This window comes from Chinchilla lanigera, unplaced genomic scaffold, assembly GCF_000276665.1.
Source record: "Chinchilla lanigera isolate Chin_1 unplaced genomic scaffold, ChiLan1.0 scaffold00043, whole genome shotgun sequence".
NCBI lineage: Eukaryota > Metazoa > Chordata > Mammalia > Rodentia > Chinchillidae > Chinchilla > Chinchilla lanigera.
The window spans coordinates 17,670,673-17,682,056 of record NW_004955444.1 but is presented as its reverse complement, the minus strand read 5'-3'; the positions used below and the strand labels follow the sequence as shown (position 1 = coordinate 17,682,056).

The following is an 11,384-nucleotide window of genomic DNA, read 5'->3' as shown; positions in this document are numbered from 1 at the left end:
CTGGATCTGCGTGCAGACAGACAGGTTGCTCCGCTTGTCTCATCTGTCTTTCATCCTTGGGCAAATAAACGCATGAGTCAGCCTGGGCAAGAGCCCTGAGCTGCTCACCCTGTTCCCTGACACATAAATTATGCTTCAGTGATTGTCCCTGGTTACCTGCACTACACAAGCTAGTCGAGCCCTCTGAGTCCTACAGAATCTGTGCACCAAGGGTCTTGGTATAAATCCCTTCCATCTACAATCTCACCTCATTGCTTGCTTCTGTTTTGGGTTTCTTCTGTTCTGAGAGAAGATGGGTCTTTCACACGGTCCTTTCATCATTTGCCTGAGGCTGTGACTTCATTCTGTTCATGTGTTTCGTTCCCATTCCGAAATAGACTGATACCGATTCAATAACTCCCATTAAATGGAGTGCCACAGGTTTGGAATGGGTAACATCTGAGAGATGCTGAAACAAAAATTTACTTGTTGCTCATGTAATCATAGCTAGTATGTTTTACAAGGTCAAATTAAAGCATTTAAGGAAACATTTATCTTAAATATCTTTTTTTTTTTTTTTGGTTTTTCTCCTGTACCGGGAACCAAACTCACGACCTTGCGCTTGCTAGGCAGGCGCTTTGCCGCAGAGCTAAATCCCCAGCCCCTTATCTTAAATATCTTCAGGCACTTTAAAATATCATGCTTTACCCAAACAACTGATAATTTTTCTGAATTTAAAGAAGTAGATCATTGAGGGTTTCTGACAGGCAGTGGTTATTTATTTAGCCTACTTTTTATTTACTACAAAAACCTGCACGAATACCCTATCTTCACCCTTTTTGTTAACTTACTCAGCCTTCTCCACAATCAGTCTGACAAGGGAGGTTTTACTTCATGACTACCTTATTTTTGGTGCCACAATTGAATTTCCCTTCTAAATTACATAAAGAAAATATTTTGTAAACTTTTCCCATATTTCTTATAGATGGGACTAATTTGCAAGAGAGAAAATTCCTGGAGGCTCAGAGGTTGGTAAGATTTCCCTTCTGAAAAGAGTGCTTCCCACTTTTCAAGCTCTTGTGCTTTTAGGTCACCTAATGAACAACAAGTAGTGAGCAGAACCAAGCCTACTGTACATTAGTCAAGGCAGTGCTAGTTACTGCAACGAAAGGTCCCCGTCTTTCAGCAGCTTTACATACTACAGTGGTGTGTCTTGCTCAGATAACACTCCGGCTCTGTACTTTCTGTTGCACTGCTCTCTTCCTCAGTGTGGTTCAAGGATGTGGCCCCTTCTACCTTGTAGCTTTGCTAGGTTTAATATGTGGCCTCCAACAGGAATCTCTTTCTGGCCAGTTGGGAGGAGAAAGGTGCACAGAGGATGGCACAAGGGTTTATAATCCAGGCCTGGGGTCAGTGGCTATCACTGTTGTTCATTTTCCATTAATGAGAGCAGGGCTGCCCCGGACCGTGCTCACACCGTCCTGCACAGGAGGCTGGGAGACGTACCTTCGGTGGTGTACCCAGTGTTTCTGCCTTCGGTAGCCACAATCAAGAGGACTTTGATTCTGCCAGTGGCCAGATTCTTACTTCAAAAGTACTCAGGGGGTGTCCCAAAGAGATGGGGTAAATTCTGTCATTAATGTCCTTTATCTGCTATTCAGTTTTGCTTTTCTATTTTTCTCTCATTGGCTTCTTGACTAGAATTAAACATCTAAAATCTTAGTCACCAATAACATATAAAAATAAAAAAGAGCTTCTATAGCAGATAAAAATCACTTCATCCCTATTTTCTTGTAAATCATCTGAAAATGTCAGGCTGTGAACCAAAACATCTTAGTGGTTTGAGGCAGACAGAATCAGGACCCCCACCCCCTAATGCTTCACCAAGTACCGACTCTCAGAACCCACAATATTGCACCTCACATACCCACCCCACCCTCTCTGTTCATTGAGTCAACTCCCCAAGCTTGGGTAAAAGTGAAAACAAATATCAGCCCACCATGTGGAAGATGTGGAATTGATGCTTTTCTTTGGGGAGACAAGATGTACAATTCCTGTCCTATCGGCCAACATAAGGGCTGAGTTAGACGCTGAAGGTGAAACCCCCTCCCGCAGGGCTGACCGTTGCTGATCAGTCTCTGTGGGCTGCTTCCCTTTCTCCACTCCAGAGTTAAGGTAAGCTTGGGGTCTTTGTTGGACTTGTCCCTACTGATGGAGCTGCGGCTCCTCCCCCACCCTCAGACCACGGGAAGATCAAACTGCTGCTATAGTTTTTTCCATTCAGCAGAAATCAGAGAGCACAAGGGCGAGGAGAGAGTCAGAGCCAGACAAAGACGCAATTACCACCACATGACTGCCTACCAAGAATTCTGGCCGTAGAAAAGGCTTTTCTGCAGTTTGTTTTTGCTAGTTCTGCTCCAAGAACCCAAGATGTAAGGCCGTCAGTCAATAGGACTGTGCGCATCTTATTGTTTCCATGTAATTCAACCTGATACCCTCTGGCATCTTCTATGCTTCACCTCTCTTCTCCAGCATTGCCTTGATCCTTCAGCAGCTGTCTCTGCAGTTAGCAAAATTTCCACTGATCAAGCTGGGCTAACCCGGGCATACTTCTCACATAGACACACACACACATACACACACACACACACACACACACACTCACCTGTCAGTGAGGGGTGGGTGATATGCTTTATTTCTCAGGCCATGCTTGAGTACACATAGGAGGAAAATAAAAATCATTTTCCTCAGTTCTACTGAACTAAGTCTATAAGAATCAATTATACTCCATAAATCTTCTCATTTTATATAGATTTATTTTGTCCATATTTTTGGTATTTTACTTTGAGCCAGCCAAAGTTAAAAAACAAAGCAAAGTTAAAAAACAAAGCAAAGCAAAAAAACCCTTTGCCTATGCAGTACCACACAACTGTGGACCAGCGAGGATGATATTGTGGGATTAAAAAAAAAGCCTTGGCTGTTTCTGTAGTAATCCCAAAGATAAACAGAAGAAATGGCTTGAAGTGGATGGATAAAACTCTGAGAATAATCCTGCCCAAGCCCTCCAGAATTCTTTCATGATGTCTTTATATATTTCAGCCTTTCACCTAGGACGATTCCAAGCATCACCCAAACAAATGTGCTGTTGGGAGGGAGGGCAGCAGCTGCTAGTTTGAAAAGGTCTTTTGAACGGATGTTAGGAGAAAATGTCCCATTGCTGCTGATCAAAAAGCCTGGAGATATTTTAAAGAAGCTTCAATAGGACACAGATACAGTAACCTTTCTCACTCTGTTGAAAACGTCTGAGAAAGTGAAATTACCCACTATGCCAGTTCAGAATGGGCCCAGCTAGAAACTTGTTCAGTGGGCTAAATTGCAGAAGGGCAGAGTGCAAACAGAGCTTAAGCAAAAGGAGTGATCTGGCAGGCGGGGCCAAGGCTGTGAGCAAGGTCACTAGCAGTTGGCGCTGTGGACTGGTAGTGACTGCATGATTTTAATGGGACTGTGCAGGATGGGATGTGCTTACTACAAGAATCAAGGCAAGAGGTGGAAAGGTAGCTGGGGTTTTGAGAAACTCATGAGATAGAAGCTAGGGAGGAAGCTGAATACTATTCTTTTAAGTGTTTTTTATCATCAGGAATCTTCTTTTCATAGTCTCTTTTCTCTGAATCTTTCAGAACCCATTAGCCGGTTATACTATCCATGTATTGTTTCCTTAACAAAATAACTGAGGCTGGATACTTTATAAAGAGATTTATTGGAGCTCACAGTTTTGCAGGCATAAAGTCCAAGGTCAGTCCTATTTTTTCAGCCTTGTGTCAGGAAAAAGCATGTACTAGAAGCCAAGCACACAGTGTGGCCTTGCTGGGTAACAACCTACTCTCCCAGCAAGTAAATTACCCTGCAAGGTCAGCGTGGGTCTCTTCCACGGGAGTGCTCCCACTGACCTAATGACCTTCACTGGGCCCCACATCTTCAAGTTTCCACTACCTCAATATTGCTACACAGAGGACTCAATCTCTAGGACTTGAAACTCTGGGGAACAAACTACATCCAAGCCACATTCAAACCATAGCAATAGCAAAACGTCAAAAGAAACCAGCTGTAGAAAATGCTTCTTAGTGACCACCAAATTCTGTTCTTTCTATTGGCCATAAAAATAGAGGGCATATATATTTTCTAATTTGGAGTATAATTGACTCATAATAAATTTGCACATTTAAAAAAGTATACAACTTATTAATTTTCACATGTGTTTACACTAATGGAGCTATCACTATAATCAAGATAGTGAATCTGTTTATCACTTCAGCCTCCTTGTGGACCTCCCTGACCAATCCTGCCCCATTCCTTCTTTTCTAGGGAAAGTTTGATCTGCTTTTTGTTATAATAAATTACCTTATATTTGCTAGAATTTGATATAAATGGAATTATGTAGTATATACTCTATTTTTGAGTATGGCTTCTTTCACTCAGTCTAATTACTTTCAGGTTCATCTGTGCTTTTTGTGTGTTTAAAGGATTCATTCATTTTTACGGGCAAGTAGTGTTTTATCATATGGATATATACTGTTTGTTTATCCATTCATCTTTTGGTGCAGGTTTATTTCTGAATTTTGAATATTACAAATAAAACTGCAATGAACATTCATGTGTAAGTCCTTCTGGGGATATATGCTTTCTTTTTTGTTGGGTAAATGCTTGGAGGTAGAATTACTAGGTCATAGAGTAATTGTGCACCTAAACTTTTAAGAAATTGGTAACTTTTTAAATTGGGTTGTACCATTTTAGCTTTATATGCTACTAAGTAGCTCCTCCATAGCATCACCAACAATTGATATGGTCAGTCTGGGCAATTGTAGTGATTCTAGATGTGTTGTGCTATGTTGTCTTTGTCTAATGCCTAATGATATTGCATATTTTCACAAGCTTATGTCATCTGTCTGTCTTTCTTGGTGAAAATTCAAATCTTTTATCAATTGTTTTTGAGTGTTGTTTTCCTGTTATTGAATGAGGAGAATGTTGAGAGTTTTGTATTCTGGGTTTTTTTTTTTTTTGGTACCGGGAATCAAACTCACAACCTCGTGCTTGCCAGGCAGGCGCCGTGCCTCTGAGCTATATCCCCGGAGACAGTTTTGTGTTCTGGATAAAAGTAGTGTGCTATATAATTGAACTACAAGAGAATTAAAACCCAAACTTCTCTCTTGTATAATTGATGGTCCAGTGAAAACTTTAGATTTAGGTCTTTATTTAACTGGTTGGACAAGATTTGTTCAACCTAAAGGAACCTGGACAAATGCAGAAATTTGGCTGCAACCTGATATTTGTCCCTTGAAATTCAGCAGAAAATCACATTAAGATAAACTAAACTTTGATTTCTTATCCTGCCAAATGAGAACAAGGTTTCAATTTCTAAGTCCTACAGTCCCATATTTAATACGTCTCCACAGCTTAAGGGAAATTGTGCTGCTGTTATTTAGAATAAGCTCCTTAAATCGACAGAAGATATGTCTAGGACCCCTAGTTGATGCCTAAAATTGTGGGGTAATAATTGAACCCAACATTTATCATGTTTCCCAATATGTATATATCCAAGATGGAGTTTCATTTATAAATTAGTCACAGTAAAAGATTAACCATAGTAGCTCATGATAAACCAGAATAACGACAACAACAGGTGTAATGGAACTGGCAGCATGACTACTTTGGTACTTCACAGGGTAAATGAAGATTACTGGAATACAAACGTTGTGACACCACAATATTTGATATAAAATGGAGATGACTACTAAGTGACTAGTAGGTAGATAGAACACACAGTGTGGGTGTGCTAGGTGAAGGAGCGACTCCTAGCCCAGGCAGGAAGGAGCAGGACAGCACAAGGCATCATCACGCTCCTCAGAACAGTGAGCACTTTAAACTTATGAGCTGTTTCTGGAATTTTTCATTCAATATTTTCATATTGCTGTCGACAGTAACTGAAACTACAGAAAGTGAACCATGGGTAAGGGGGTTACTGCTTCTGATTTCATTTTATGGATCATGAATTTTACTGGTCTTAATATAATTCAACTAAGTATTCTCAAGAACATAATTCGGATTTACAGGTGAGAAAACAAATTCAGAGCCATAAATGAACTTGTCCAGTGGCAGAGAGTCAGTTAGGAATGGAAGCAAACTTTGAAGCACGTCTCTGTACCAATCTCTGAGCCGCAGGCCTGTGAACCCTGCTGCTCTCCCTGTCTACGCAGAGGAGCTGGCGTAGGCCTGCACGGAAGAACGGTTGTCTGGTTTCCATTCCCACCACTGCAAAACACAAACAAACAAAAACTCATTGTGCTGCTTTCTGCCTTTTCTTTCCTCAGAAACAGTCAGCTCACAGATTCAGGTTCTGTAGCCTCTTTTGCCTCAGGCTTGATGACCAACTTCTTTTAACCAGAAGACCTTGAGAAACTCCCTACCTCTGCACCTTCAGGCATCGGCGCGCTTGACTTTTGTTTTCAATCCAGAACCTGCCCTGCATTTTACACAACAAAAATCCAGCTTCATTTTGAAAATGAAAATGGCAGTTGGTGGTTGGAAAACAACCCAGAGCTCATCTCTCCATGGTAGTACAATCTAAAGTCAGGGTTCTCTTTGGATATTTTTAATACCAGTTTGACACCTAGGGGGTTTTAGATATATCAAACCCAGGAAATAGGAAAGAGACTCGTTCTTCTGCTTGCTGTTCCAGATCAGATAACACTGCTTTATTAGTTCCTCTGCCATGAATTCACACCGCAAATACCCACATGCCAGCCATTTGCTAAAAGGCCATCAGCCGTATTGCTTCCTGCACGATCATTTATATTTTGCCTCATGCCTTCCCTTCTCCACCTCTGTTTCCGGTTCCTCCCCCTGAAGTATTATAAATGCTTGCAAAGAAAATGTGTCAACAGGTGAAATTTATAGGAGTTTCCTGGCCCACACAGAAATGTGAACCACAGGCATTCTCAGAGGAGAGATTTCCTTACCCTGGCACCAAGCCTCTTGAATGTGCCCTGATTCATTCTCACAGAAATTCTCTAGAGAAATCAGTTATCTTTTTTATGGAATCAGAGCGTGGAGCTCCTATTTGGAAAGGGTGGCTTTGATGAAGGCCTACTGGGATTATTTAGTTGCAGTCACAAAAAGAACCCGACCCAAACTGGCTTAGTCACAAAAGGAATTTATTGACTCACAAAAGCTGAGAAGAGGAGGGCTGACTTCAGGCATAGTCCATTCAGCGTTGCAGCATATCGATAGCACCTGATCATTTTTATCTTTATTTCTTTGTTCTGCCCTCTCAGCCTTCCATTATGTTTGTCTGGGCCTTGAATCTTATGGGCACCAGAAGAGTCTCTGCACAACCCATTCATTATCTTCTGTTTTAAGCCGGAGTCTCCTCTTAGAATATGCAGTGGAAAATTTTCTTGCATCTCTGTGGCTCTGATTAGGTGATGTATGATCCATGCGCGTCAGTGGATCGCGAAACTGGACAGCCTGCTGATTTAGGCCTGGTCATAGGCTGCATCCTTGGGCCTGGGAGTAGAGACAGATTATCGGGAAAGCATGGCAATCAGGTATAGTTATCAGGAGGACGCCATCAGTGTTTGCTGTGGCAAGTCTTGACCTACAAGAAATGTAACGCATGTGTCTTTGTTTCTCAGTGTGGATAATCAAACCTGGGGTCTTGCATATGGTAGGCAAGCAAGCAATCGACCATTCACTTACATCCCCAGCCCTTCACATAGTGTGTTGCCTCCACTGCACATGCCAGAGATATACCTTGAAATAACCAATGTCCACTCATAAAATAAGAATTCACACCCAAAGCCAGGCAGACTTGGAATAAGAGTTACACAGAGAGTTAACTTCGAGGAGTGAAGGCAGTTTGCCAAAAGTTTGGTGTAAATGTGCCAGTACAGAAAATTACTTTGGAATTTCTCCCAAACCTTTACATTAAGACAAGAAAAGCTTCTATTGCTTTAGTACTGAAGACTTCTACAGTAAGCCTTTCTTCTTTTTATTCAGGTATTACTTTTTTGTTTACTTTACATGCTTTTCAGTTATGTGGACCTGTGTAGCAGGATATGGCTGGTTCTGGAAAGAGTAGAAGAGTTTACTGCAAACTTGAAACTTGCAAAGTCTGTCAAAGTATTTTGACTACGTTAGGGCACACAGGCCCAAAGAAGCTCCTCTATCTTGTTTTTTCTTTGGCCGTTTCCTTTTTCCATATCTCTAAGTAAGCATCTGGCATTAAGTTATTTATTCTTCTTGCAAATTCTTGACCTTAAAATATTCAATGTTTCAACCACTGAACAATCATTACTAGTTATGCACTTCCCTTTTCCAAATATTTTATTGTTTATTGTAAATCAGGTACTCTGCTAAGCATTTCACATGCATTTTTTTCATTATTCCTCATAACTAGTCTATGACACAAGGACTATTATTATTCCCATTGTGTGAAAGATGAAACTTAGACCTAAAAATGCTCAAATATCTTGCACGAGGTCACACAGCTACCGCCAGAGATCTTAAAACAAGCCTATGTAAGTAAGACAAAAGCTTTTCCCTGGCCCCACCCTGGTATACCACAGGAAGTCAGATCTATAAATAAAGTACTGCATTGTAATCATCTACATCAGGGAAAGTTGGGGAGGGAGAGAGAGAAAGATTCTCCTGGTGGGGGTGAAGGGAGTGTTTGTAAAAGTTCTCTGGAGGAGGTGAAGCTAAGTTGCCTGAGAAGGTGTTTTCCAGGTGAAATGGTGCGGGCCGAGAATAGCATCCCAGACGTTGTCCAGGGAAACTAACAGCGGTGCATTCTGACAGTGTCACACAGCGTTTGGTAGAGCATAGGAGTCCGGAGGAGGGACGTAAGGGAAAACACAGTGGACTAAGTGCTTGAAAAAACCTAGAGAGGGATTTTGAAACTGAGGAGCCACCGAAAGCTTTTAGGAAGAAAGGTGACATTTATTCATACATTCACAGCCAACATTTTTTATATTTTAAATTTCCAAGCTTTATTGGTTTTGAAATTTTTAATTATGTAAATATACACAGCACAGATTCATCATTTTAAGTGTGTTTTTAAGTGTAGTCATTGTACACAGCCATCTGCACTGTCCATTTCCTGTTTCCATCATCCCTAACAGAAATTCGGTACCTGCTGGTCACCAGCTTCCCTGTCCTCCGTTCCTTAGCCCTTGGTACCCTCTGTACTTTTAGTCTCTGTGGACTTGCCTACTGAGTGCCTCACGTAAACATATGGTGTCTGTTCTTCAGTGCCTGGCCAGCTTCACTCAGCATGTCTTCAAGGATGCTCCATACTTCAACATGCGTCACAGCTTCCTTCCCTTCCACAGATGAGTAATATTCCACTGTATAAATGTGTATCACATTGTATTTATCTGCGCATCTTCTGGTGGACATTTATATAGTTCTACTTTTTGGTTACTGTGAACAATGCTGCCACAAGTATTGGTGTACAAGTGTCTCTTTGAGATTCTTCTTTCAGTTCTTTGGGGTATGTACCTTGGAGTAGAATCACTGGAACATTTGGTCATTGCATGCTTAACTTTTTGAGGAACTGCCAAACTGTTTCTTTTTTGTTTTTTTTTTTCACAGAGGCTGCACTATCTTATATTCGTACCAGCAATGTGTGAGGGTTCCATTTTCTGTACTTCTCCAACACTTTTGTTTCTGCCCATCCTGGTGGGGTAAGTAGTGTTCCACTGTGGTTTTGATTACATTTGCGTAATGATTCGTGTGGTTGTACATGTTTTTATGTGCTTCTTATCCATTAATCCATTTTTTCTGGTGAATGCCTATTCAAGTCTTTTGCCCATATATGAATTAGGATGTTTGTTGTTTTTGGAGTTGAGTTATAGACATAAAGAGTTTTACTTATGAATAATATATTCCTTCTATAAGTTGACCAGCTTTATTTTTTAGGAATAGTGCTCTAGCTGTGTTTGAGTGTGGTAAAAGTAGAAGCTTTTGCTGTAGCCCAAGTAATAGATGATAGGGAATGAAATAAAGTCGAAGCAGTAGGAGCTGAGACTACATCTTAGCAGATGTAGTCTACATCTTAGCAGAGACATCACTAAATCAGTCACTGTATTATTTTAGTGCTCCTTTTGTTTTTATCTCTTGAAACAAGCTAATTGAGAAGGTTTATGGTCTTTGCTTTAATTTAACCTGAGTAAATTTTATTTTTCAGGGGCAGGAAACAACAGGCAAAGTAAAGAACTATTGTAAGGACAGTGTACATATAACGGGTCCTTTGATGTGAGTAATGCGGAAGAAAGACTGTAATTAGAACAGTATTTTTTGATGGGAAATTTGTGCATTGTGTAGTGAGGAAAATTTTCTGTTGGTAAAAATGGAGATTATTTAAATGCTCATAATATAGAAATGATTAACAGATTATGAAATAGCAGGCAGCAGAATCATATGTAGTATGTAGTGACATGTAATAGAGCAAAATGTATTATTAAATAAAAGTGAGACTCGGGACATAATATACATCTATGACAAAGTCTCTGTTTGGATTGCTATGACAAAATATCAGATAATGGTTAATTTATAAATAATATAGATTTATTGGTCACAGATATGGAAGGTTGGAAGCCCAAGACCAAGGCAAGTGGCAAGTGCGGTATGTGGTGAGCACCTTTTCTTCACAGGGGTGCTTCCTTAAGGCTCCTCACATGGCAGAAAGGACGTCAGGGCATAAACTTACTCCTTCAAGCACTAATTCTGTCTACGAGGATGGAGCCTTCGTGACTGAACAACCCCTGAAATGTCCCACATTTCAATACTATCACCATGGGGGTTAGGATTCTGCCATGTAGATTTGGAGGGACACCAACACTCACTCAGGCAGGAGCATATAAAAATACCCTTTTTGTGTATATACTTACATATTTATAAAAGTATAGACCAAGCATTGAAAGTATTTATACAGGGCAATTGGCAAGGCTATTAAGAGGTGAAGGTGAAGGGCAGTTTTGTTTTGTATCATATATTTTATTTTAAAACTTTACAATGAGAACATTTCTGTGGCATTTCATTGTACAAAAAAGGGGAGTAATGTTCCTATGTTGATAACTATAAAACTGCTTTTCTCTTGGTCCCTATTCCTCCTTTTCCCCAGGACATTTCTCCCCACGGTCTCTGCTACATCGACATTATTATCCAGAACCTCAAGTGGGTCAGTAGAAACGCAGTGATTTTTACCTTTTTAAAGGGAAAAAATGTCAATGAAACCCTACATGTTAGGGGGTAGAGTCCATACCATGGTATTTGTGTGTTGACGCCACCAAATTAGCACAATGGATGCGAATGTTCCATTACTACTAAGGACGGCCATCTGTGGTTTT

At 40.6% G+C, this 11,384-nt stretch overlaps 1 long non-coding RNA gene across 1 annotated transcript; it reads left to right on the top strand.

Moving 5' to 3' along the window:
* The first annotated feature begins 8,499 nt into the window (after positions 1-8,499).
* LOC106149354 lies at positions 8,500-10,510 on the top strand. The gene is made up of 4 exons (XR_001235493.1): positions 8,500-8,552; positions 9,286-9,526; positions 9,628-9,719; positions 10,223-10,510. It is a non-coding gene; the product is annotated as an uncharacterized LOC106149354 (long non-coding RNA).
* The last annotated feature ends 874 nt before the right edge of the window (positions 10,511-11,384 follow it).